The following is a 27,186-nucleotide window of genomic DNA, read 5'->3' as shown; positions in this document are numbered from 1 at the left end:
GGTCTAAAACAGTAGTAATCTCCTTCAGTGAGTCACGCATAAAATTATGATCCACAGTTTTAACACTAAAAAGGTCAGCATAAAACTCATGAACTTTACTTAAAATACCCTGTACATCTGACACACCTTCAATATTTTTAATAATAGCCTTTTTATTGTTAATTTTTTTAAAAAAGTACCTGGAGCAGGTCTCATTCTCCTCCACATGCTGAATTTTGGAACGAAAAATGATTTCTTTGCCTTTCTGCTCCAGGCACTGAGCTATTTCTTTTTTTAAATTAGTGATGTCAGTTTTAACGTCAATTTCATTATCTCTCATCTTGTACAGGGTCTGCAGACGGGTGCTGAGAGTTTTAAAAAAAGCATGTTTTTCTCTGGCTTTTGCCACGCTCTTTTTAATAAAAAATTCCTTTATTCTTTTTTTCATTTTCTCCCACCATGCACTGATGGGAGTACGCATGTCTCTCCCCCGCCTGCATTTTTGGTAAAATTCAATAAAATCAGTAAAAACCTGTGGATCATCTAAAAGGGAAACATTTAACTTCCAGGACTTCTTACACACCGGTTTATTAAAATCACGCTTTACATAAAATGATAAAAGCTTGTGATCTGAGAAAACATTAGTTAAAACTTCACAATTAAAAGGCAGTACATTCTCATTACAAAAAATAAAATCTATCCTGGAGCTACAGGTGGCGTTGCTCCAGGTAACGCCGGCTTCCTCTGGGCTGCTCCTATTACATTCTTTGTACAAATCTGTTAATTTAAAATCATTTACAATATCTTTGAGCAGTCCAGAGGTCTTATCGTAATTCCTACTTGTAGTACTGGTAAGCCGGCGTTCCCCCCTCAGGATACAGTTAAAATCACCTGCGAGGATAAAAGGCTCAGTTGTATTAATAAAAAGAGGTAACATTTCTAGCATCTCTGCTCTCTCCTTTTTGTCAGGTGAGCCGTAAAAATTTAAAAACTGCCATTTTACGCCGTCAATAAAAGCTTTAACCAATAAAATACGTCCTGGAAGAATCTCTTGAATAAAATCAATAAAAACGTTTCCCTTAAAAAGAATGGCGACCCCTGCTGATCTGGACTCGTTAGATCCAGACCAGACTGATGGACCATACTTCCAATCCTCTTTGTATTTATGGTACTTCATTGCATGGGGAATGCCGCACTCCTGCAGGAAAAAAACAGAGGCTGCCAGGCCAGATAAAAAACTGAAGAGAGCAACCCTTCTGACTTTGGACTTGGCGCCCCTCACGTTGAGGGAGATCCCCTTTATTTCAGACATCGTGGAGTTTTAATTGTGTTAGTCTTGATTTTAAAAAATAAATAATCGTGTTACTTAAAATCAGACTTGGCCTCCACCAGCAATACCAGAAATCTCGCTTGAACTCATCTCCCCGCCCTCGTCTGACTCTAGCGAGAAAGGGGATGATTCAGGAGAGGAACTACCTTCCGTGAGCGTCGAGCCAACAGCCCTCATCTCGTATACAGGGAGTCCAGATTCACACAGCCTTACCTGGGTCTCTAACGGCTGACCATATAGGTCTGTATCGGGTGGGTCCCCCAAGGGCCCCGCCGCTCCCCCCTGAGGCCGTGCAGGCCGTGCAGGCCGTTCTAGAGGGGGAGGTTGCGCACATGGCGGGGTGTCGGTTGGCTCGGGGGGAACAGTGCCCACCCTCCTCACCAGTAACGACGAGGGGGCGGTCCTAGGAGGAGCCTCACTTTGCTTTACGGACGTATCCATTTGCTCCTCCCCTGTCACCCCCCTACCGGCACGCTCCTGTTTACCCTTTTTACGGGGACCCACTTTCAGCCAACCTTCCTCTTCAGACTCCGTATCTAGAGACCCAGGATTGGGAGCAGGCCCGGCATCCACTGAGCAACCAGCACTCTGGGATGCCTCAGTTATCTCACTGGCCTGCCCCTTCTCAGCCTTACGTTTGGCTTGGCGTTTTTCCTTCGCACTGGACTCCCTTCTCTCCTCTGAGGCTGTTGGCTGTGAGGTACCTGCTTTGGCTCCAACAGACCGTACCCTTGAAGCCCAGGTACCCCGCTGCTCCTTTGCAGCACTGGCTTGTTCCTCTCCCTGAGGGCGGGGCTGGTCCGCTGGTGGAGCACGTGGGGGCGCCCCGGGTTGCTCTTCTTCTCCGCTTCGGTACCTATGAGGACAAGAAAAATACAAGTGACCAGTTTTTTGACAAAAGTTGCATTTTTTTTCTTCTGTGCACTCCCTTATATTGTGCTCTTTGCTTCCACAGTTTCTGCAGGTGACATCGCAGTTAAAACTGGTATGTCCATAGGTACCACAAGCCCTGCAGAAGTTTGGCATCCCTGAGAAGTAGAGGTCGCCATTCACATTTCCAATTTTAAAACGAGCCGGTGGTAATCTCGTTTCTTGGGTGGAGGGGTCCTTAATCAGCGTAACTAAAAACTTCCATTTGGCGGTCCACACTCCACACTCGTTCATCACTTTCCCCAGGAGTTTGACATTTTTGAAGTAGGCAGCTAGAAATGCTGCCACTTCCATATCTCTCACATATGGGGAATACATTTTAATCACCACGAGTTTGGTTATTTCAAATTCATGCTCTACTACCTTGACTCCCGCTGCTACGAGTTCACCTTGTTTCCTCTCAGCTCGGTCCATAGCATCACGGAGTATTCCTTCTCCCATGAAGGTGACATCGTAGATTCCTCGCTTCGGGTAGTCCTGGATAGCCAAGAGCTCGTTCTTGTGGACCGCCAGCAGATCTTCCAAAATGGCGTGGACTAAAAATTTAATACCACGGGGACCGCCTCCACCCTCTGCCACGATAAATCGTGCAGAATTCTTAAGCCGGGCGTACACCGGCACCGCATCGGGTTCGCCTGCCATTAGCGTGGCCAGGTCGAACCGCACAGCTTTCGCTGCGCCCCTTGTCTTACGGAGACCAAGGGGCTGGGGGGGATCGCAACTCGTTGCTCAGGACTAAGCCTCTCTCCCAAATAGCAGCACGGGGGTGAAGTCCAGGCGAACCTGGACGATCCCCCGAGGCCGAGAGAGAGGGTACCTGAGCACCTTCTGACCAAAAACCTCCTGTATAAATACACTTGGTCTTAGCCAAAAGGCCGAGAAGCGATAACCCGAATGGGCCGGCCGTTGACCGAGCCTGTCCCATACTGCTGTTCACCCCTTGCAGCGATTCAGCCTACTTCTAGGCAATTCCATGGGGCCCTGCAGGCTCACACACATTTACAGCTACTAAGCGGGAGGTGAATAAAGGCCGGAGAGGAAGCTACACAGGATTTGCTTCTTTTGCTTGCACCACAATGCAGTGCTGAAAGAGGAGGAATCTACATAAAAACGCCTTCCTGGCAACGCCCAAATGCCCTCCTGCCATGCAGATAAACACTGGCAGCGGCAGCAAGTGCATGCCCACAGCCACCCCTTGTTCCTTCACACCTTGTATCAGCTGTAATCCAGTCCAGTCCAGTCCAGTGCTGCCTGCTGAGCAGCACTGACCAACACTGCCTGGGCCCAGGCTTTTATCTCTGAGGCAGGCCCCATTATGATGTCAGAAAGCTGGCTCTGGAATCCTGAGGGCTCCACTATGACACGTGCAAAGTTCCGTCTGAACTTTATATAAGACGGTGCGGCTCAGTCAGTCACTCAGTGTTGCCTGAGAGGGCAACACTGCAACAGCCGGCCGCCAGGCTGTCTTTTTTTTGCACATTTATTTGCCTCCAGGAGGCCACAAGAGGGAGACAAGGGACTGCAAAATGGAAAATAGGCATCCACCAACTTTACAGACAACTTCTCTTTGCTCCTACAACCTCCATCCTTGCACAGTTTGTTATTCTTCCAGGTAACATAGTAACAAATCCAAATTGCTGCTCTCTTTGTAGGCAAGCAAGGGTTTGTTGCAACTGCAATTCTTACTTCTTCTTGGAAATGTAGGGACGACAGTACATTCCATCACATCCATCTAGTGTACACAGGTAGGTCCATTGTGGCGGGCGGGCTGCTTTAATGGCTGTTTGCTGTTCCCCCTACTCCACTCCACTATTTGACTGTGGTGCTGCATCAATCAATCAGTGGCTGGCTCAGGTGCAGCTCTTTAACCTACCTAAAAGGGAGGGCGGAGAGAAGACAAGGAAGGTGAATGAGCTGTTCCAATGTGAAATGCCGGAAACACAGAAACACAGAAGACACACACACACACACACACACACACACACACACACACACACACACACACACACACACACACACACACACACACACACACACACACACACACACACACACACACACACACAACAAGAGGTGGCAATGTATTAATTAATTGCATTTAATAAATGAGCTCATTATCACACATGACTGTACAAATGCATTGTCCAACAGGTGTTGAAATAATGGGATTAAAAGGGGAGATCCCATCAGAAAGACAAAAACAATAGCAAACACAAATAGCACTTTTGGAATCTGATTTTAGTCAACACATAAGGGAAGGGTGCACCGGTCCTGGAAATACTGCAATACCAGGTCAATGCGTGGAGTGGACAGAGCAAGCTCTATTTCCATCTCCCTGTTCTAAAAATCCATTTAATATATGGTCCCCAGATAGGGGACGTATCAGATATTAAACTGATAAGAACAGATACTACACTTGATCTTAGCCAAAAGGCCGAGAAGCGATAACCCGAATGGGCCGGCCGTTGACCGAGCCTGTCCCATACTGCTGTTCACCCCTTGCAGCGATTCAGCCTACTTCTAGGCAATTCCATGGGGCCCTGCAGGCTCACACACATTTACAGCTACTAAGCGGGAGGTGAATAAAGGCCGGAGAGGAAGCTACACAGGATTTGCTTCTTTTGCTTGCACCACAATGCAGTGCTGAAAGAGGAGGAATCTACATAAAAACGCCTTCCTGGCAACGCCCAAATGCCCTCCTGCCATGCAGATAAACACTGGCAGCGGCAGCAAGTGCATGCCCACAGCCACCCCTTGTTCCTTCACACCTTGTATCAGCTGTAATCCAGTCCAGTCCAGTCCAGTGCTGCCTGCTGAGCAGCACTGACCAACACTGCCTGGGCCCAGGCTTTTATCTCTGAGGCAGGCCCCATTATGATGTCAGAAAGCTGGCTCTGGAATCCTGAGGGCTCCACTATGACACGTGCAAAGTTCCGTCTGAACTTTATATAAGACGGTGCGGCTCAGTCAGTCACTCAGTGTTGCCTGAGAGGGCAACACTGCAACAGCCGGCCGCCAGGCTGTCTTTTTTTTGCACATTTATTTGCCTCCAGGAGGCCACAAGAGGGAGACAAGGGACTGCAAAATGGAAAATAGGCATCCACCAACTTTACAGACAACTTCTCTTTGCTCCTACAACCTCCATCCTTGCACAGTTTGTTATTCTTCCAGGTAACATAGTAACAAATCCAAATTGCTGCTCTCTTTGTAGGCAAGCAAGGGTTTGTTGCAACTGCAATTCTTACTTCTTCTTGGAAATGTAGGGACGACAGTACATTCCATCACATCCATCTAGTGTACACAGGTAGGTCCATTGTGGCGGGCGGGCTGCTTTAATGGCTGTTTGCTGTTCCCCCTACTCCACTCCACTATTTGACTGTGGTGCTGCATCAATCAATCAGTGGCTGGCTCAGGTGCAGCTCTTTAACCTACCTAAAAGGGAGGGCGGAGAGAAGACAAGGAAGGTGAATGAGCTGTTCCAATGTGAAATGCCGGAAACACAGAAACACAGAAGACACACACACACACACACACACACACACACACACACACACACACACACACACACACACACACACACACACAACAAGAGGTGGCAATGTATTAATTAATTGCATTTAATAAATGAGCTCATTATCACACATGACTGTACAAATGCATTGTCCAACAGGTGTTGAAATAATGGGATTAAAAGGGGAGATCCCATCAGAAAGACAAAAACAATAGCAAACACAAATAGCACTTTTGGAATCTGATTTTAGTCAACACATAAGGGAAGGGTGCACCGGTCCTGGAAATACTGCAATACCAGGTCAATGCGTGGAGTGGACAGAGCAAGCTCTATTTCCATCTCCCTGTTCTAAAAATCCATTTAATATATGGTCCCCAGATAGGGGACGTATCAGATATTAAACTGATAAGAACAGATACTACACTTGATCTTAGCCAAAAGGCCGAGAAGCGATAACCCGAATGGGCCGGCCGTTGACCGAGCCTGTCCCATACTGCTGTTCACCCCTTGCAGCGATTCAGCCTACTTCTAGGCAATTCCATGGGGCCCTGCAGGCTCACACACATTTACAGCTACTAAGCGGGAGGTGAATAAAGGCCGGAGAGGAAGCTACACAGGATTTGCTTCTTTTGCTTGCACCACAATGCAGTGCTGAAAGAGGAGGAATCTACATAAAAACGCCTTCCTGGCAACGCCCAAATGCCCTCCTGCCATGCAGATAAACACTGGCAGCGGCAGCAAGTGCATGCCCACAGCCACCCCTTGTTCCTTCACACCTTGTATCAGCTGTAATCCAGTCCAGTCCAGTCCAGTGCTGCCTGCTGAGCAGCACTGACCAACACTGCCTGGGCCCAGGCTTTTATCTCTGAGGCAGGCCCCATTATGATGTCAGAAAGCTGGCTCTGGAATCCTGAGGGCTCCACTATGACACGTGCAAAGTTCCGTCTGAACTTTATATAAGACGGTGCGGCTCAGTCAGTCACTCAGTGTTGCCTGAGAGGGCAACACTGCAACAGCCGGCCGCCAGGCTGTCTTTTTTTTGCACATTTATTTGCCTCCAGGAGGCCACAAGAGGGAGACAAGGGACTGCAAAATGGAAAATAGGCATCCACCAACTTTACAGACAACTTCTCTTTGCTCCTACAACCTCCATCCTTGCACAGTTTGTTATTCTTCCAGGTAACATAGTAACAAATCCAAATTGCTGCTCTCTTTGTAGGCAAGCAAGGGTTTGTTGCAACTGCAATTCTTACTTCTTCTTGGAAATGTAGGGACGACAGTACATTCCATCACATCCATCTAGTGTACACAGGTAGGTCCATTGTGGCGGGCGGGCTGCTTTAATGGCTGTTTGCTGTTCCCCCTACTCCACTCCACTATTTGACTGTGGTGCTGCATCAATCAATCAGTGGCTGGCTCAGGTGCAGCTCTTTAACCTACCTAAAAGGGAGGGCGGAGAGAAGACAAGGAAGGTGAATGAGCTGTTCCAATGTGAAATGCCGGAAACACAGAAACACAGAAGACACACACACACACACACACACACACACACACACACACACACACACACACACACACACACACACACACACACACACACACACACACACACACACACACACACACACACACACACACACACAACAAGAGGTGGCAATGTATTAATTAATTGCATTTAATAAATGAGCTCATTATCACACATGACTGTACAAATGCATTGTCCAACAGGTGTTGAAATAATGGGATTAAAAGGGGAGATCCCATCAGAAAGACAAAAACAATAGCAAACACAAATAGCACTTTTGGAATCTGATTTTAGTCAACACATAAGGGAAGGGTGCACCGGTCCTGGAAATACTGCAATACCAGGTCAATGCGTGGAGTGGACAGAGCAAGCTCTATTTCCATCTCCCTGTTCTAAAAATCCATTTAATATATGGTCCCCAGATAGGGGACGTATCAGATATTAAACTGATAAGAACAGATTTTTTTTTTTTTTTTTTTTTTTTTAAGTTGGCTACCCCTTTTCAGGGGTGTCAATGATTTATTTCATGATAAAAAATACAGTTTACAATAAAACCAACTTTTGTACAAATGAATAACAATAAAATCAATATTTCATTGCATTACATTACATAAAAGGGACATGGTGGCAAATCTTTATATGTTGGAGTTCCATTCTTTCACAAACCATTTATTAAGAAGGGTGGCATTTCTTTTTTTGTCTAATAAATAATAAATGTACATTTCGCTAAAACAAAGACCTAAAACATCATCAGTAGATAAAACATCGTGCTTAAAAATCAGGATGTTCCTGGCCTTCCATAGAGCTTCTTTGGCGCAATTCATCGTCTTCCACGCTATTATCTTTTGGCTCGCGGTTGGGCATCCAAATAGTCCATATAAAATATCTTCATAATTCAAGTCTTTCAGGTCTGCCATCTTTACCAAAAGAGGGAATATTTTTTTCCAAAATTCCTTCGCAAAATCACACGTCCAAAAAATGTGTCGAATCGTTTCCTCGGCCTGGCAGCCTTCCCTCGGGCAGACGGCAGACCTCGCGAGCCTCCTTCTGTATTGGAATGCCCGGCATGGAAGACATTGATGAATGCAGCTCCAGGCCAGGTCCATCTGTGTATTAAAAAGATAAAACACATTAATAATTTTGAAGATAAAAGCACTTCGTTCCTCATTAAAATTCTCAATCCTGCTGACCGTCTCACTTTCTCTTAGGTCTTTAATTAATTTTTTACTATTTTTCAGCTCATTTACATTTTTTCCCTTCAGGTTGAATAAGGTCACTATCTTTTCTAAAATCACATAGTTTATTGAGAGTTTAAAAGCGTAAGGTGAGGATAAAACAATGTTGAACCACCCAAACCTTCGCATTAAAAACCCTGTATTAAAACGTAAAAAATAGGACCAATAATGTTCTTTAAAAAGGGAATTAAAACAGAAACTGAAGAACTTGATTAAAAGAAACCTGTTAAAATTCGGAAAATCTTTGCCACCCTTCGGTTTGGATTTCATCACAATCTCTCTTTTAAGTTTCTCCATTCTGGAACTCCAAAAGAAGGTAAAACATGCTTTAGTAATTTTTTGCAATAAAACCGTGGGGGGAGGGAAAACCATACTGAGATATAAAAGCAGGGGTAAAATGACCATTTTAATAATTAAAACTTTTCCCTCCATGGTAAGTTTTCTCATGTTCCACATGCATATTTTTTGATTTACCTTCTGCGCCACCATGTCCCAACTGATAAAACCATTATCGCACTCACTGAAGGAGACACCTAAAATCGTAATATTATCTGACACAGGGACGGGTATGTCTCTAAAAGCCATGCTTCCTATATTTAAAATATTACTTTTGTCGAAGTTCACCTTAAAACCGGAAGCACAGCAATAAAACTCAATTTGTCTGAGGGTTCTCTGAAGCGACAGGGTGTCCCTGCAAAAAACCGCTACATCGTCCATGTACCCCACTGCTTTAGCCTCTACGCCGCCACCCCCGGGCAGGGGGACTCCACGTATTAACTTATCGCGGCGAATTGTACACAGTAGAGGCTCTAATGCGCAAATAAAAAGCAGTGGGGACAAGGGACACCCCTGCTTCACCCCTGAGTCTAAAATCACGTCCTGTGTCTTAAAACCATTCACTAAAATTTTGCTTGTGCAATCTTTATAAAAGGCTTTAAGTGATAATAAAAATCCTTCAGGTATACCCATACGCTCTAAAACCTTAAAAAGATAAAAATGAGAGACACGGTCGAACGCCTTCTCGAAGTCTATAGATAAAATGGCTAATTTACCTCTTCTAGACCTCGTGTCCTCAATCACATCTTTTACCAGGTTAAGATTATCCCAGATGCTGCGGCCTGGCACCCCACACACCTGGTTAGAGTGTACAATGTGGGGTATTATGGCTTTTAATCTATTTGCGCACACTTTTGCCATTATTTTATAGTCGCTATTCAGAAGGGTTATTGGTCTCCAGTTCTTCAAAACTGCGATGTCACCTTTCTTATGTAGCAGGGAGACCTCACCCTTCCGCCAGGACTTAGGCAGCATCTTGGAATTAAAAACTTCATAAAAAAGGCTAAAAAGATCCTCTTTTAAAATGTCATAAAATTTGACATAAAACTCACTGGGTATACCGTCCGGTCCGGGAACTTTTCCGGCTTTAAAACTCTTTACCGTTTCTAAAACCTCCTGCTCCGTCAGCTCCTGTAATAAAAAATTCTGGGAGACAGGGTCTAAAACAGTAGTAATCTCCTTCAGTGAGTCACGCATAAAATTATGATCCACAGTTTTAACACTAAAAAGGTCAGCATAAAACTCATGAACTTTACTTAAAATACCCTGTACATCTGACACACCTTCAATATTTTTAATAATAGCCTTTTTATTGTTAATTTTTTTAAAAAAGTACCTGGAGCAGGTCTCATTCTCCTCCACATGCTGAATTTTGGAACGAAAAATGATTTCTTTGCCTTTCTGCTCCAGGCACTGAGCTATTTCTTTTTTTAAATTAGTGATATCAGTTTTAACGTCAATTTCATTATCTCTCATCTTGTACAGGGTCTGCAGACGGGTGCTGAGAATTTTAAAAAAAGCATGTTTTTCTCTGGCTTTCGCCACGCTCTTTTTAATAAAAAATTCCTTTATTCTTTTTTTCATTTTCTCCCACCATGCACTGATGGGAGTACGCATGTCTCTCCCCCGCCTGCATTTTTGGTAAAATTCAATAAAATCAGTAAAAACCTGTGGATCATCTAAAAGGGAAACATTTAACTTCCAGGACTTCTTACACACCGGTTTATTAAAATCACGCTTTACATAAAATGATAAAAGCTTGTGATCTGAGAAAACATTAGTTAAAACTTCACAATTAAAAGGCAGTACATTCTCATTACAAAAAATAAAATCTATCCTGGAGCTACAGGTGGCGTTGCTCCAGGTAACGCCGGCTTCCTCTGGGCTGCTCCTATTACATTCTTTGTACAAATCTGTTAATTTAAAATCATTTACAATATCTTTGAGCAGTCCAGAGGTCTTATCGTAATTCCTACTTGTAGTACTGGTAAGCCGGCGTTCCCCCCTCAGGATACAGTTAAAATCACCTGCGAGGATAAAAGGCTCAGTTGTATTAATAAAAAGAGGTAACATTTCTAGCATCTCTGCTCTCTCCTTTTTGTCAGGTGAGCCGTAAAAATTTAAAAACTGCCATTTTACGCCGTCAATAAAAGCTTTAACCAATAAAATACGTCCTGGAAGAATCTCTTGAATAAAATCAATAAAAACGTTTCCCTTAAAAAGAATGGCGACCCCTGCTGATCTGGACTCGTTAGATCCAGACCAGACTGATGGACCATACTTCCAATCCTCTTTGTATTTATGGTACTTCATTGCATGGGGAATGCCGCACTCCTGCAGGAAAAAAACAGAGGCTGCCAGGCCAGATAAAAAACTGAAGAGAGCAACCCTTCTGACTTTGGACTTGGCGCCCCTCACGTTGAGGGAGATCCCCTTTATTTCAGACATCGTGGAGTTTTAATTGTGTTAGTCTTGATTTTAAAAAATAAATAATCGTGTTACTTAAAATCAGACTTGGCCTCCACCAGCAATACCAGAAATCTCGCTTGAACTCATCTCCCCGCCCTCGTCTGACTCTAGCGAGAAAGGGGATGATTCAGGAGAGGAACTACCTTCCGTGAGCGTCGAGCCAACAGCCCTCATCTCGTATACAGGGAGTCCAGATTCACACAGCCTTACCTGGGTCTCTAACGGCTGACCATATAGGTCTGTATCGGGTGGGTCCCCCAAGGGCCCCGCCGCTCCCCCCTGAGGCCGTGCAGGCCGTGCAGGCCGTTCTAGAGGGGGAGGTTGCGCACATGGCGGGGTGTCGGTTGGCTCGGGGGGAACAGTGCCCACCCTCCTCACCAGTAACGACGAGGGGGCGGTCCTAGGAGGAGCCTCACTTTGCTTTACGGACGTATCCATTTGCTCCTCCCCTGTCACCCCCCTACCGGCACGCTCCTGTTTACCCTTTTTACGGGGACCCACTTTCAGCCAACCTTCCTCTTCAGACTCCGTATCTAGAGACCCAGGATTGGGAGCAGGCCCGGCATCCACTGAGCAACCAGCACTCTGGGATGCCTCAGTTATCTCACTGGCCTGCCCCTTCTCAGCCTTACGTTTGGCTTGGCGTTTTTCCTTCGCACTGGACTCCCTTCTCTCCTCTGAGGCTGTTGGCTGTGAGGTACCTGCTTTGGCTCCAACAGACCGTACCCTTGAAGCCCAGGTACCCCGCTGCTCCTTTGCAGCATTGGCTTGTTCCTCTCCCTGAGGGCGGGGCTGGTCCGCTGGTGGAGCACGTGGGGGCGCCCCGGGTTGCTCTTCTTCTCCGCTTCGGTACCTATGAGGACAAGAAAAATACAAGTGACCAGTTTTTTGACAAAAGTTGCATTTTTTTTCTTCTGTGCACTCCCTTATATTGTGCTCTTTGCTTCCACAGTTTCTGCAGGTGACATCGCAGTTAAAACTGGTATGTCCATAGGTACCACAAGCCCTGCAGAAGTTTGGCATCCCTGAGAAGTAGAGGTCGCCATTCACATTTCCAATTTTAAAACGAGCCGGTGGTAATCTCGTTTCTTGGGTGGAGGGGTCCTTAATCAGCGTAACTAAAAACTTCCATTTGGCGGTCCACACTCCACACTCGTTCATCACTTTCCCCAGGAGTTTGACATTTTTGAAGTAGGCAGCTAGAAATGCTGCCACTTCCATATCTCTCACATATGGGGAATACATTTTAATCACCACGAGTTTGGTTATTTCAAATTCATGCTCTACTACCTTGACTCCCGCTGCTACGAGTTCACCTTGTTTCCTCTCAGCTCGGTCCATAGCATCACGGAGTATTCCTTCTCCCATGAAGGTGACATCGTAGATTCCTCGCTTCGGGTAGTCCTGGATAGCCAAGAGCTCGTTCTTGTGGACCGCCAGCAGATCTTCCAAAATGGCGTGGACTAAAAATTTAATACCACGGGGACCGCCTCCACCCTCTGCCACGATAAATCGTGCAGAATTCTTAAGCCGGGCGTACACCGGCACCGCATCGGGTTCGCCTGCCATTTGCGTGGCCAGGTCGAACCGCACAGCTTTCGCTGCGCCCCTTGTCTTACGGAGACCAAGGGGCTGGGGGGGATCGCAACTCGTTGCTCAGGACTAAGCCTCTCTCCCAAATAGCAGCACGGGGGTGAAGTCCAGGCGAACCTGGACGATCCCCCGAGGCCGAGAGAGAGGGTACCTGAGCACCTTCTGACCAAAAACCTCCTGTATAAATACACTTGGTCTTAGCCAAAAGGCCGAGAAGCGATAACCCGAATGGGCCGGCCGTTGACCGAGCCTGTCCCATACTGCTGTTCACCCCTTGCAGCGATTCAGCCTACTTCTAGGCAATTCCATGGGGCCCTGCAGGCTCACACACATTTACAGCTACTAAGCGGGAGGTGAATAAAGGCCGGAGAGGAAGCTACACAGGATTTGCTTCTTTTGCTTGCACCACAATGCAGTGCTGAAAGAGGAGGAATCTACATAAAAACGCCTTCCTGGCAACGCCCAAATGCCCTCCTGCCATGCAGATAAACACTGGCAGCGGCAGCAAGTGCATGCCCACAGCCACCCCTTGTTCCTTCACACCTTGTATCAGCTGTAATCCAGTCCAGTCCAGTCCAGTGCTGCCTGCTGAGCAGCACTGACCAACACTGCCTGGGCCCAGGCTTTTATCTCTGAGGCAGGCCCCATTATGATGTCAGAAAGCTGGCTCTGGAATCCTGAGGGCTCCACTATGACACGTGCAAAGTTCCGTCTGAACTTTATATAAGACGGTGCGGCTCAGTCAGTCACTCAGTGTTGCCTGAGAGGGCAACACTGCAACAGCCGGCCGCCAGGCTGTCTTTTTTTTGCACATTTATTTGCCTCCAGGAGGCCACAAGAGGGAGACAAGGGACTGCAAAATGGAAAATAGGCATCCACCAACTTTACAGACAACTTCTCTTTGCTCCTACAACCTCCATCCTTGCACAGTTTGTTATTCTTCCAGGTAACATAGTAACAAATCCAAATTGCTGCTCTCTTTGTAGGCAAGCAAGGGTTTGTTGCAACTGCAATTCTTACTTCTTCTTGGAAATGTAGGGACGACAGTACATTCCATCACATCCATCTAGTGTACACAGGTAGGTCCATTGTGGCGGGCGGGCTGCTTTAATGGCTGTTTGCTGTTCCCCCTACTCCACTCCACTATTTGACTGTGGTGCTGCATCAATCAATCAGTGGCTGGCTCAGGTGCAGCTCTTTAACCTACCTAAAAGGGAGGGCGGAGAGAAGACAAGGAAGGTGAATGAGCTGTTCCAATGTGAAATGCCGGAAACACAGAAACACAGAAGACACACACACACACACACACACACACACACACACACACACACACACACACACACACACACACACACACACACACACACACACACACACACACACACACACACACACACACACACACACACACACACACACACACACACACACACACACAACAAGAGGTGGCAATGTATTAATTAATTGCATTTAATAAATGAGCTCATTATCACACATGACTGTACAAATGCATTGTCCAACAGGTGTTGAAATAATGGGATTAAAAGGGGAGATCCCATCAGAAAGACAAAAACAATAGCAAACACAAATAGCACTTTTGGAATCTGATTTTAGTCAACACATAAGGGAAGGGTGCACCGGTCCTGGAAATACTGCAATACCAGGTCAATGCGTGGAGTGGACAGAGCAAGCTCTATTTCCATCTCCCTGTTCTAAAAATCCATTTAATATATGGTCCCCAGATAGGGGACGTATCAGATATTAAACTGATAAGAACAGATACTACACTTGATCTTAGCCAAAAGGCCGAGAAGCGATAACCCGAATGGGCCGGCCGTTGACCGAGCCTGTCCCATACTGCTGTTCACCCCTTGCAGCGATTCAGCCTACTTCTAGGCAATTCCATGGGGCCCTGCAGGCTCACACACATTTACAGCTACTAAGCGGGAGGTGAATAAAGGCCGGAGAGGAAGCTACACAGGATTTGCTTCTTTTGCTTGCACCACAATGCAGTGCTGAAAGAGGAGGAATCTACATAAAAACGCCTTCCTGGCAACGCCCAAATGCCCTCCTGCCATGCAGATAAACACTGGCAGCGGCAGCAAGTGCATGCCCACAGCCACCCCTTGTTCCTTCACACCTTGTATCAGCTGTAATCCAGTCCAGTCCAGTCCAGTGCTGCCTGCTGAGCAGCACTGACCAACACTGCCTGGGCCCAGGCTTTTATCTCTGAGGCAGGCCCCATTATGATGTCAGAAAGCTGGCTCTGGAATCCTGAGGGCTCCACTATGACACGTGCAAAGTTCCGTCTGAACTTTATATAAGACGGTGCGGCTCAGTCAGTCACTCAGTGTTGCCTGAGAGGGCAACACTGCAACAGCCGGCCGCCAGGCTGTCTTTTTTTTGCACATTTATTTGCCTCCAGGAGGCCACAAGAGGGAGACAAGGGACTGCAAAATGGAAAATAGGCATCCACCAACTTTACAGACAACTTCTCTTTGCTCCTACAACCTCCATCCTTGCACAGTTTGTTATTCTTCCAGGTAACATAGTAACAAATCCAAATTGCTGCTCTCTTTGTAGGCAAGCAAGGGTTTGTTGCAACTGCAATTCTTACTTCTTCTTGGAAATGTAGGGACGACAGTACATTCCATCACATCCATCTAGTGTACACAGGTAGGTCCATTGTGGCGGGCGGGCTGCTTTAATGGCTGTTTGCTGTTCCCCCTACTCCACTCCACTATTTGACTGTGGTGCTGCATCAATCAATCAGTGGCTGGCTCAGGTGCAGCTCTTTAACCTACCTAAAAGGGAGGGCGGAGAGAAGACAAGGAAGGTGAATGAGCTGTTCCAATGTGAAATGCCGGAAACACAGAAACACAGAAGACACACACACACACACACACACACACACACACACACACACACACACACACACACACACACACACACACACACACACACACACACACACACACACACACACACAACAAGAGGTGGCAATGTATTAATTAATTGCATTTAATAAATGAGCTCATTATCACACATGACTGTACAAATGCATTGTCCAACAGGTGTTGAAATAATGGGATTAAAAGGGGAGATCCCATCAGAAAGACAAAAACAATAGCAAACACAAATAGCACTTTTGGAATCTGATTTTAGTCAACACATAAGGGAAGGGTGCACCGGTCCTGGAAATACTGCAATACCAGGTCAATGCGTGGAGTGGACAGAGCAAGCTCTATTTCCATCTCCCTGTTCTAAAAATCCATTTAATATATGGTCCCCAGATAGGGGACGTATCAGATATTAAACTGATAAGAACAGATTTTTGATTGAAAAATGCTTTATTGACAATCAATCGTCATCATACAAACATTACTGCGACGCAGCGCAAGCCATGAAGCAGCAAATAATAAATAATAACAGTCGTCAAACATAACATGACAGTATAATACACAGTACAGGCTAGCCTATGCTATACATTACACCACATGCTACACTAACATTCTTGCATTCACTAAAGCCAAACAACAAAGCATTACAGACAAGTGATGGGATAGGGGAGTGGGTAGGAGGGGATAGGGAAGGGGGAAATCACAGGCCCGAAGCTTTATTGAAAGACAACACACAAGAAGGGAGAGTGGGGGGAAGGGGAGTATCAGTCCTCTTCCTCATCGACGTCCGGGCTGTCCCAGGTGGAATAGTCTCTGAGCAGGCTGTGGATCAGCCTGCGGCAGTCCTGGACGGACACACTCTCTCTCCGCAAAATCAGACGGTTCCTGGCAAACCATATAGCGTCCTTAAAGCAGTTCATAAGGCGCCAGGCTTCCTGGATTGCTCCATCCGTGGTATTCCCAGGAAATAGTCCATAAAGTACCGAGCGGTACGACAGTCTGTTCCTGGGTACTGAGTCCTTGAGTTCATGTTCCAAGGCTTTCAACAGACCCTGTGCAAAGGGGCACTGCCAGAAAATGTGCAAAGATGTTTCCTCCGTGAAGGGGCACCTGGGGCAGTACCGGGTCTTGCACAGGTTGCGGGCATGCATGAATGACCTAAGAGGCAGTCCTCCCTGGATGGCCATCCATGAAATGTCCTTGTGCCCGTTGGTCAACCTGCCAGATGACACGTTAGTCCAAACAGTCTCCAACGTGTCGGCATGAAGCCCTGGAACAGACTCCAGTGAGTCCTTTGCTCTGATGTGCTTGTGGATCGTCTTAGGTTTCCACAAGTCGGGCTTAAGACCCTCCAGTTGATGCTCCCTCACAAACCGGACGACATCTCCGTAGAACCAGGGAGCGTGCCAGTTGTAAGGGAAGGAGCTGTCCCACTTGTCCCAGCCAAAACCTCGCCAGAGGGGAAGGAGGAAGTAGCGGGACATGGCCTTGCCCGCAGAGCCGTTTGCTGTCCTCAGAGTCCTACGAACACAGTCACATACAAAAGCGATCCGCAGCAGAGTGGGAATGTCGGGTATACCCTTCCCACCTTTGCGGGGCTCCTTGTACATAACAGTCCGCTTTACTCTGTCCATTTTCGAGCCCCAGATGAAGCGAAACACAGTCCTGGTAATGGCCCTCGAGACGGTGGCAAGAGGGGGCCATGCCTGTGCAGTGTATTGTAGCACAGGCAAGACTTCGTTACGCAGGACCATTGCTTTGCCCTCAATAGTGAGTTGTCTGAGGCTCCACAGTCCGATCCTTTGGTTGACTTTGGCCAAGCGTTCTTCCCACGACTTTAGGGCTGCACCTTCCTTACCGAACCAGACTCCCAGAATTTTGATGAAGTCCGGCTTGATAGTAAACGGGAAGGAGGCAGGAGAAGGCAGGTACCACTTTCCGAAGAGCATGGCTTCCGACTTCCCGCAGTTGACTTTTGCCCCTGAAGCGCGTCCGAACTCCTCACAGGTCTGGACGAGTGCAGTCACCGAACTCTGGTCAGCGCAGAAGACGGTCACGTCGTCCATGTACAGCGAGCATTTGACCTCGAAGTGTCCTGGACCTGGTGCGGTGATCCCTCTGATCTCTCCATTCTGCCGGATAGCCTCTGCGAAGAGCTCTATAACACAAACAAAAAGGAGAGGTGAAAGAGGACAGCCTTGTCTAACCCCCGACGATACAGGAAAGGGGTCAGTCTTCCAGCCGTTCACCAGCACCGAGCTGTAAATGTCGCAATACATCAGGTTAACATACAAACAGAACAACCTGCCAAGCCGCAGCCTACGCAGAGCCTTACCCATGAATTCGTGAGAGACCCGGTCAAAAGCCTTCTCCTGATCCAGACTGACCAGGGCCGCGTGTGTACGGCGGCTTTGCATGTAATGCACCGTGTCCCTCACCAGGGCAAGACTGTCGGCCACCCTACGGCCAGGAATGCCGCAGGTTTGGTCCGATCCGATGATCTGTCCGATGACAACCTTCAGTCTGTTGGTCAATACTTTGGCGAGGATCTTGTAGTCCACGTTCAGGAGAGAGATGGGACGCCAGTTTTTCAGGTCACATCTCTCCCCCTTCCGCTTATACAAGATCGTGATCATGCCTTCTCTCAAGGACGGTGGCATTCTACCCTCCACCACCATCTCCTCATAGAGCTCCAGCAGGTCCGGACAGATCAAGTCCCCCAGCGCTACATAGAGCTCTGCTGGGAGACCATCACTGCCCGGGGTCCTACCGGGTCTGAAGGATTTAGCGGCAGAGAGCAGTTCCTCCACCGTCAGGGGTACATCCATAGCCTCCGTACCTGCAGGATCAAGATGATTAGTGATACCTGACAGGAATTTATCGGCGGCTTCGGGGTCAGTGGTTTTCCGGGAGTAGAGGCTTCGGTAGTAGTCTGTGACGACTCCCATCACCTCCTTCTTCCCAGAATGCATGTTTCCGGTCTCATCTCGGAGTTCCTTCAGGGGCGTGTGGCCGGCATGGAGTTTCCTGAAAAAGAACGAGTTACATTTCTCACCCTTCTCCAGGTTCTCCACCTTGGAACGAAAGACAATTCGCTTGGATTCCTCCTCAAAGTGCCTTTTCAGGCCCTTTTTGGCTTCCTCCAGCTCCCTCCTGACGTCCCAGCCGCATTGAAGGAGGTCTTGCAGGGATCGCAGCTGACGCTGCATCTCTCTGAAGTCTCTCTTCCTCTCACACGCCTGTTGACGACTTTTTGCCTGAAAGAAACAACGAAATTCAACTTTAACATATTCCCACCAGTCACAGGTTTTGTCAAAGAAAACTTTATCATTCCTCCAAACAATATAGGCGTCTCTAAGTTCCGCCAGTACCTCCTCTCTTTCCAGCAGGGCACAATTCAGCTTCCAGGAGCCAGGGCCGGGAGGAAAACCGTGGCCGATGGCACCCTGGAAGAGAATGGCCCTGTGGTCAGAGAAGAAGCAGGGGACCATGGAGTGCCCATGCTGCTTGACTGCCCGGGAGGTGAACACAAAGTCAATCCGAGAACGAAGTGAGCCATCGGGTCGGCTCCATGAATAGTTCACAGAGCCGATCCCCATGGAGCCCACCACGTCCTGCAAGGATGCTTCGGTTACCATCTCGATAAGCAGTTTGGAACTGACGTCCAGCTTGATTGAAGTGCCGGAACTTCGTCCATCCTCTTCGATGGGGCAGTTGAAGTCCCCGGCCATCACCACTGCCCTAGTGGTGGCGAGCTGGGTCCGCAGGGTCTGGAATAGTTCCAGGCGCTCAGCCTTCATAGGGGGAGCGTACACGTTGATGAGCCTAATCGGCTCTCCCGCCCAGGAACCGTCTACGACCAACAAGCGGCCGCAGACGAGCTCCTGGACAGAGTCAACAGTAAATACGCTTCCCCTAATCAGGATGGCAACCCCTGCAGACTTACAGTCGCCCCCACCAGACCAGTAGGACGGGCCATGGGTCCACTGCCTGGCCAGATGATGGTATGACCTGGAAGAGGGGAGAGTACATTCCTGCAGCATAAATACATCACTCGACTGCTTGGAAAGAAAAGTTAGCACCATCTGACATCTAGTCCTATCTCTAACACTCCTCACATTGAGGCTAAAGATGTTAAGTTTAGCAGCCATGGGGGAGAATAAAGAAGGTTAGTGCAAACGATACACCTTAGTTACCAGTCCGGTCGGGCGGATCCTCCTCTCTGGAGCCTGGCGGGTCCGGAAGATCCAGCAGGCCCTCTGACAAAAATTGTTCCAGGATTGTAGCCACCTGGATGTCTGTTGTGAAGTCGATGACCTCAGGTTCAGACACGAGTTCCTCCACCATCTGCTCCATTTCCTCCTGCTGCGCAAGGGAATCTTCGCAGATTTCCACGACTTGTCGCTTTGAGGACTCAGCAGCTGGGCTGTCCCTCACCTTTCTCTTCCTCTGGATGGCACCTGAGGAGACAAGAGGGGGAAAATCCTCCAGGGAGAGGACTCCAGCAGCTGGAGGGGAAGATGTTAGTGCTGCTGGAGCTGGGGAGAAGGGAGGCTGGGTTGGGAGAGGTGCAGGTGACAGGACCACTGAGATGGGTGGGTAGGAGAAGGTGAGAGCCTCAGTGGGGGTGACAGGGGTTGGGGACGGGGGGGTGGGGAGGGCCGGGCGAGGGAGGGTGGGAAGGGTAGGGCGAGGGAGGGCCGGGAGAGGGGGGGGAGGGACTGTCGTCTTCTTACCATCCTTCTTTTTCCCGGTCTTCTGTGCCGCTGGAGCTCTGGCTGGGGCGGGGTTCCCTCTGGCTGGAGCTTTTGCTGCTACAGTTGCCCAGGATCGATCCCTCTTCGGGCAGTCCTTGTAAGAGTGGGCTGCTTGTCCGCAGAGGTTGCACATTGTCCGTTTCGGGCAGTCTTTGGTCTCGTGTCCTGTTACCCGGCAGTTCTTGCAGGCGTCCTCCTTGCAGTCCTTCACCGAATGACCCTTCTTGCTGCATCTCCTGCAGATCTGCGGCATGTCCGGGTAATAGATGAGGCCGTAGGAGTTGCCCAGCGAGAATGACTGGGGCAGGTGCTGGAGGCCGTCTTCCGCGCTCGAATCCTTGTTCAGTCGGACGATTACCGACCACTTGCCAGTCCAGAAGCCGAGTCCGTTCAGGATGTGGGTGGGTTCCCTCACCACTGTGCAGAACCGCTTCAGGAGCGTGGTGATGTCTTTGCCGGGGGTGTGTGGGTTCCGCATTGAGACCGTCACCCGCCTTTCCTCTCTTTGGACAGGGCAGTTGCCCACAAAGCGAGAGAAAGGGGATTCAGGCCTCGCCGCTTTCACCATCTCCCAGTACCTTCTGCAGATGTTGATCGAAGCGAAGGTCACGAAGAACATCCCGGTCATGAAGGCCTGGATGCTGATGGTCTCCGGCTTAGCGAAGCCCTGGTCCAGGAGCATCTTCTGGCAGAACACTTCTTCCGTCATGTCCGGCACTCTCCCGTCCACCTCCTTCAGCTTCAGGGCCACCGTCTGCTTCATCCAGGGCTCCAGGGTTGGAGCAGCCTGGTTCGGCTTCCTGGTGGCCTGTTCGCCTGAGGAGGCTTCAGGAGGAGATGTCCTGGCCTGGGCCGGCTCACCTGGTCCATCAGCCTTCTTCTTCTGGGTGGCAGGGTTGCTGGTTGAGGCCATGGCTTCTTCCAGCTGTTCCTGTCGCTTGGGGAGGATCTTCGATAGCTCTTTCCCGAAGGGGGCGGAGCTATGCAAATCTTCTCCTTGCTGGCCGAGGTTCTTCCACGAAATTTCTTCCGCAGCGGTTCCTCGTCGAGCTTCTTCTGCGGCCGAGCTTCTTCAAAGATCCCCTTCAGCAGCGGCTCTTCTCCGAAGGTCTCTGTCGCAGTTCTCCTTCTTCTTCCCGGCAGCGATCTCCCGGAGCTTCTTCCCCGATGGCGGCTTCTCCCTTCTGGATCGTCGTCTTCGCTGGTTCTTCTCCGCAGTTCGTCGCCGGCTTCGTCTGGAACGCTCTTGGATCGCTAAGCTAGTGTTTATAGCCCCCAGTGGTTCTCCGAGCTATCTATCCTTACAAGGACTGATAAGAACAGATACTGATAAGAACAGATACTACACTTGATCTTAGCCAAAAGGCCGAGAAGCGATAACCCGAATGGGCCGGCCGTTGACCGAGCCTGTCCCATACTGCTGTTCACCCCTTGCAGCGATTCAGCCTACTTCTAGGCAATTCCATGGGGCCCTGCAGGCTCACACACATTTACAGCTACTAAGCGGGAGGTGAATAAAGGCCGGAGAGGAAGCTACACAGGATTTGCTTCTTTTGCTTGCACCACAATGCAGTGCTGAAAGAGGAGGAATCTACATAAAAACGCCTTCCTGGCAACGCCCAAATGCCCTCCTGCCATGCAGATAAACACTGGCAGCGGCAGCAAGTGCATGCCCACAGCCACCCCTTGTTCCTTCACACCTTGTATCAGCTGTAATCCAGTCCAGTCCAGTCCAGTGCTGCCTGCTGAGCAGCACTGACCAACACTGCCTGGGCCCAGGCTTTTATCTCTGAGGCAGGCCCCATTATGATGTCAGAAAGCTGGCTCTGGAATCCTGAGGGCTCCACTATGACACGTGCAAAGTTCCGTCTGAACTTTATATAAGACGGTGCGGCTCAGTCAGTCACTCAGTGTTGCCTGAGAGGGCAACACTGCAACAGCCGGCCGCCAGGCTGTCTTTTTTTTGCACAGCTACTTGCCTCCAGGAGGCCACAAGAGGGAGACAAGGGACTGCAAAATGGAAAATAGGCATCCACCAACTTTACAGACAACTTCTCTTTGCTCCTACAACCTCCATCCTTGCACAGTTTGTTATTCTTCCAGGTAACATAGTAACAAATCCAAATTGCTGCTCTCTTTGTAGGCAAGCAAGGGTTTGTTGCAACTGCAATTCTTACTTCTTCTTGAAATGTAGGGACGACAGTACATTCCATCACATCCATCTAGTGTACACAGGTAGGTCCATTGTGGCGGGTAGGCGGCTGGCTGCTTTAATGGCTGTTTGCTGTTCCCCTACTCCACTCCACTCCACTATTTGACTGTGGTGCTGCATCAATCAGTGGCTGGCTCAGGTGCAGCTCTTTAACTTACCTAAAAGGGAGGGCGGAGAGAAGACAAGGAAGGTGAATGAGCTGTTCCAATGTGAAATGCCGGAAACACAGAAACACAGAAGACACACACACACACACACACACACACACACACACACACACACACACACACACACACACACACAACAAGAGGTGGCAATGTATTAATTAATTGCATTTAATAAATGAGCTCATTATCACACATGACTGTACAAATGCATTGTCCAACAGGTGTTGAAATAATGGGATTAAAAGGGGAGATCCCATCAGAAAGACAAAAACAATAGCAAACACAAATAGCACTTTTGGAATCTGATTTTAGTCAACACATAAGGGAAGGGTGCACCGGTCCTGGAAATACTGCAATACCAGGTCAATGCGTGGAGTGGACAGAGCAAGCTCTATTTCCATCTCCCTGTTCGAAAAATCCATTTAATATATGGTCCCCAGATAGGGGACGTATCAGATATTAAACTGATAAGAACAGATTTTTTGATTGAAAATTGCTTTATTGACAATCAATCGTCATCATACAAACATTACTGCGACGCAGCGCAAGCCATGAAGCAGTAAATAATAAATAATAACAGTCGTCAAACATAACATGACAGTATAATACACAGTACAGGCTAGCCTATGCTATACATTACACCACATGCTACACTAACATTCTTGCATTCACTAACGCCAAACAACAAAGCATTACAGACAAGTGATGGGATAGGGGAGTGGGTAGGAGGGGATAGGGAAGGGGGAAATCACAGGCCCGAAGCTTTATTGAAAGACAACACACAAGAAGGGAGAGTGGGGGGAAGGGGAGTATCAGTCCTCTTCCTCATCGACGTCCGGGCTGTCCCAGGTGGAATAGTCTCTGAGCAGGCTGTGGATCAGCCTGCGGCAGTCCTGGACGGACACACTCTCTCTCCGCAAAATCAGACGGTTCCTGGCAAACCATATAGCGTCCTTAAAGCAGTTCATAAGGCGCCAGGCTTCCTGGATTGCTCCATCCGTGGTATTCCCAGGAAATAGTCCATAAAGTACCGAGCGGTACGACAGTCTGTTCCTGGGTACTGAGTCCTTGAGTTCATGTTCCAAGGCTTTCAACAGACCCTGTGCAAAGGGGCACTGCCAGAAAATGTGCAAAGATGTTTCCTCCGTGAAGGGGCACCTGGGGCAGTACCGGGTCTTGCACAGGTTGCGGGCATGCATGAATGACCTAAGAGGCAGTCCTCCCTGGATGGCCATCCATGAAATGTCCTTGTGCCCGTTGGTCAACCTGCCAGATGACACGTTAGTCCAAACAGTCTCCAACGTGTCGGCATGAAGCCCTGGAACAGACTCCAGTGGGTCCTTTGCTCTGATGTGCTTGTGGATCGTCTTAGGTTTCCACAAGTCGGGCTTAAGACCCTCCAGTTGATGCTCCCTCACAAACCGGACGACATCTCCGTAGAACCAGGGAGCGTGCCAGTTGTAAGGGAAGGAGCTGTCCCACTTGTCCCAGCCAAAACCTCGCCAGAGGGGAAGGAGGAAGTAGCGGGACATGGCCCTGCCCGCAGAGCCGTTTGCTGTCCTCAGAGTCCTACGAACACAGTCACATACAAAAGCGATCCGCAGCAGAGTGGGAATGTCGGGTATACCCTTCCCACCTTTGCGGGGCTCCTTGTACATAACAGTCCGCTTTACTCTGTCCATTTTCGAGCCCCAGATGAAGCGAAACACAGTCCTGGTAATGGCCCTCGAGACGGTGGCAAGAGGGGGCCATGCCTGTGCAGTGTATTGTAGCACAGGCAAGACTTCGTTACGCAGGACCATTGCTTTGCCCTCAATAGTGAGTTGTCTGAGGCTCCACAGTCCGATCCTTTGGTTGACTTTGGCCAAGCGTTCTTCCCACGACTTTAGGGCTGCACCTTCCTTACCGAACCAGACTCCCAGAATTTTGATGAAGTCCGGCTTGATAGTAAACGGGAAGGAGGCAGGAGAAGGCAGGTACCACTTTCCGAAGAGCATGGCTTCCGACTTCCCGCAGTTGACTTTTGCCCCTGAAGCGCGTCCGAACTCCTCACAGGTCTGGACGAGTGCAGTCACCGAACTCTGGTCAGCGCAGAAGACGGTCACATCGTCCATGTACAGCGAGCATTTGACCTCGAAGTGTCCTGGACCTGGTGCGGTGATCCCTCTGATCTCTCCATTCTGCCGGATAGCCTCTGCGAAGAGCTCTATAACACAAACAAAAAGGAGAGGTGAAAGAGGACAGCCTTGTCTAACCCCCGACGATACAGGAAAGGGGTCAGTCTTCCAGCCGTTCACCAGCACCGAGCTGTAAATGTCGCAATACATCAGGTTAACATACAAACAGAACAACCTGCCAAGCCGCAGCCTACGCAGAGCCTTACCCATGAATTCGTGAGAGACCCGGTCAAAAGCCTTCTCCTGATCCAGACTGACCAGGGCCGCGTGTGTACGGCGGCTTTGCATGTAATGCACCGTGTCCCTCACCAGGGCAAGACTGTCGGCCACCCTGCGGCCAGGAATGCCGCAGGTTTGGTCCGATCCGATGATCTGTCCGATGACAACCTTCAGTCTGTTGGTCAATACTTTGGCGAGGATCTTGTAGTCCACGTTCAGGAGAGAGATGGGGCGCCAGTTTTTCAGGTCACATCTCTCCCCCTTCCGCTTATACAAGATCGTGATCATGCCTTCTCTCAAGGACGGTGGCATTCTACCCTCCACCACCATCTCCTCATAGAGCTCCAGCAGGTCCGGACAGATCAAGTCCCCCAGCGCTACATAGAGCTCTGCTGGGAGACCATCACTGCCCGGGGTCCTGCCGGGTCTGAAGGATTTAGCGGCAGAGAGCAGTTCCTCCACCGTCAGGGGTACATCCATAGCCTCCGTACCTGCAGGATCAAGATGATTAGTGATACCTGACAGGAATTTATCGGCGGCTTCGGGGTCAGTGGTTTTCCGGGAGTAGAGGTTTCGGTAGTAGTCTGTGACGACTCCCATCACCTCCTTCTTCCCAGAATGCATGTTTCCGGTCTCATCTCGGAGTTCCTTCAGGGGCGTGTGGCCGGCATGGAGTTTCCTGAAAAAGAACGAGTTACATTTCTCACCCTTCTCCAGGTTCTCCACCTTGGAACGAAAGACAATTCGCTTGGATTCCTCCTCAAAGTGCCTTTTCAGGCCCTTTTTGGCTTCCTCCAGCTCCTTCCTGACGTCCCAGCCGCATTGAAGGAGGTCTTGCAGGGATCGCAGCTGACGCTGCATCTCTCTGAAGTCTCTCTTCCTCTCACACGCCTGTTGACGACTTTTTGCCTGAAAGAAACAACGAAATTCAACTTTAACATATTCCCACCAGTCACAGGTTTTGTCAAAGAAAACTTTATCATTCCTCCAAACAATATAGGCGTCTCTAAGTTCCGCCAGTACCTCCTCTCTTTCCAGCAGGGCACAATTCAGCTTCCAGGAGCCAGGGCCGGGAGGAAAACCGTGGCCGATGGCACCCCGGAAGAGAATGGCCCTGTGGTCAGAGAAGAAGCAGGGGATCATGGAGTGCCCATGCTGCTTGACTGCCCGGGAGGTGAACACAAAGTCAATCCGAGAACGAAGTGAGCCATCGGGTCGGCTCCATGAATAGTTCACAGAGCCGATCCCCATGGAGCCCACAACGTCCTGCAAGGATGCTTCGGTTACCATCTCGATAAGCAGTTTGGAACTGACATCCAGTTTGATTGAAGTGCCGGAACTTCGTCCATCCTCTTCGATGGGGCAGTTGAAGTCCCCGGCCATCACCACTGCCCTAGTGGTGGCGAGCTGGGTCCGCAGGGTCTGGAATAGTTCCAGGCGCTCAGCCTTCATAGGGGGAGCGTATACGTTGATGAGCCTAATCGGCTCTCCTGCCCAGGAACCGTCTACGACCAACAAGCGGCCGCAGGCGAGCTCCTGGACAGAGTCAACAGTAAATACGCTTCCCCTAATCAGGATGGCAACCCCTGCAGACTTACAGTCGCCCCCACCAGACCAGTAGGACGGGCCATGGGTCCACTGCCTGGCCAGATGATGGTATGACCTGGAAGAGGGGAGAGTACATTCCTGCAGCATAAATACATCACTCGACTGCTTGGAAAGAAAAGTTAGCACCATCTGACATCTAGTCCTATCTCTAACACTCCTCACATTGAGGCCAAAGATGTTAAGTTTAGCAGCCATGGGGGAGAATAAAGAAGGTTAGTGCAAACGATACACCTTAGTT

At 49.0% G+C, this 27,186-nt stretch overlaps 5 non-coding genes and 2 pseudogenes across 5 annotated transcripts; all 7 read right to left on the bottom strand.

The window, feature by feature from the left end:
- Window positions 1–4,494: 4,494 nt before the first annotated feature.
- LOC142729014 (U2 spliceosomal RNA) lies at window positions 4,495–4,685 on the bottom strand. Its single transcript, XR_012877924.1, has one exon. It is a non-coding gene; the product is annotated as a U2 spliceosomal RNA (small nuclear RNA).
- Window positions 4,686–6,013: 1,328 nt separating this feature from the next.
- LOC142729002 (U2 spliceosomal RNA) lies at window positions 6,014–6,204 on the bottom strand. Its single transcript, XR_012877913.1, has one exon. It is a non-coding gene; the product is annotated as a U2 spliceosomal RNA (small nuclear RNA).
- Window positions 6,205–7,582: 1,378 nt separating this feature from the next.
- On the bottom strand, window positions 7,583–7,767 carry LOC142728979 (U2 spliceosomal RNA). Its single transcript, XR_012877902.1, has one exon. It is a non-coding gene; the product is annotated as a U2 spliceosomal RNA (small nuclear RNA).
- Window positions 7,768–14,535: 6,768 nt separating this feature from the next.
- Window positions 14,536–14,726, bottom strand: LOC142728968 (U2 spliceosomal RNA). The gene has a single exon (XR_012877895.1). It is a non-coding gene; the product is annotated as a U2 spliceosomal RNA (small nuclear RNA).
- A 1,360-nt stretch (window positions 14,727–16,086) lies between these two features.
- LOC142729040 (U2 spliceosomal RNA) lies at window positions 16,087–16,260 on the bottom strand (annotated as a pseudogene).
- Window positions 16,261–21,842: 5,582 nt separating this feature from the next.
- Window positions 21,843–21,943, bottom strand: LOC142728982 (U2 spliceosomal RNA; annotated as a pseudogene).
- A 1,326-nt stretch (window positions 21,944–23,269) lies between these two features.
- LOC142728972 (U2 spliceosomal RNA) lies at window positions 23,270–23,457 on the bottom strand. Its single transcript, XR_012877899.1, has one exon. It is a non-coding gene; the product is annotated as a U2 spliceosomal RNA (small nuclear RNA).
- Window positions 23,458–27,186: the final 3,729 nt, after the last annotated feature.

The sequence above is a fragment of the Rhinoderma darwinii genome, unplaced genomic scaffold, assembly GCF_050947455.1.
Source record: "Rhinoderma darwinii isolate aRhiDar2 unplaced genomic scaffold, aRhiDar2.hap1 Scaffold_704, whole genome shotgun sequence".
Taxonomy (NCBI): Eukaryota; Metazoa; Chordata; class Amphibia; order Anura; family Rhinodermatidae; genus Rhinoderma; species Rhinoderma darwinii.
The sequence above is the reverse complement of the archived record's forward strand: the minus strand, read 5'-3'. Positions and strand labels throughout refer to the sequence as shown.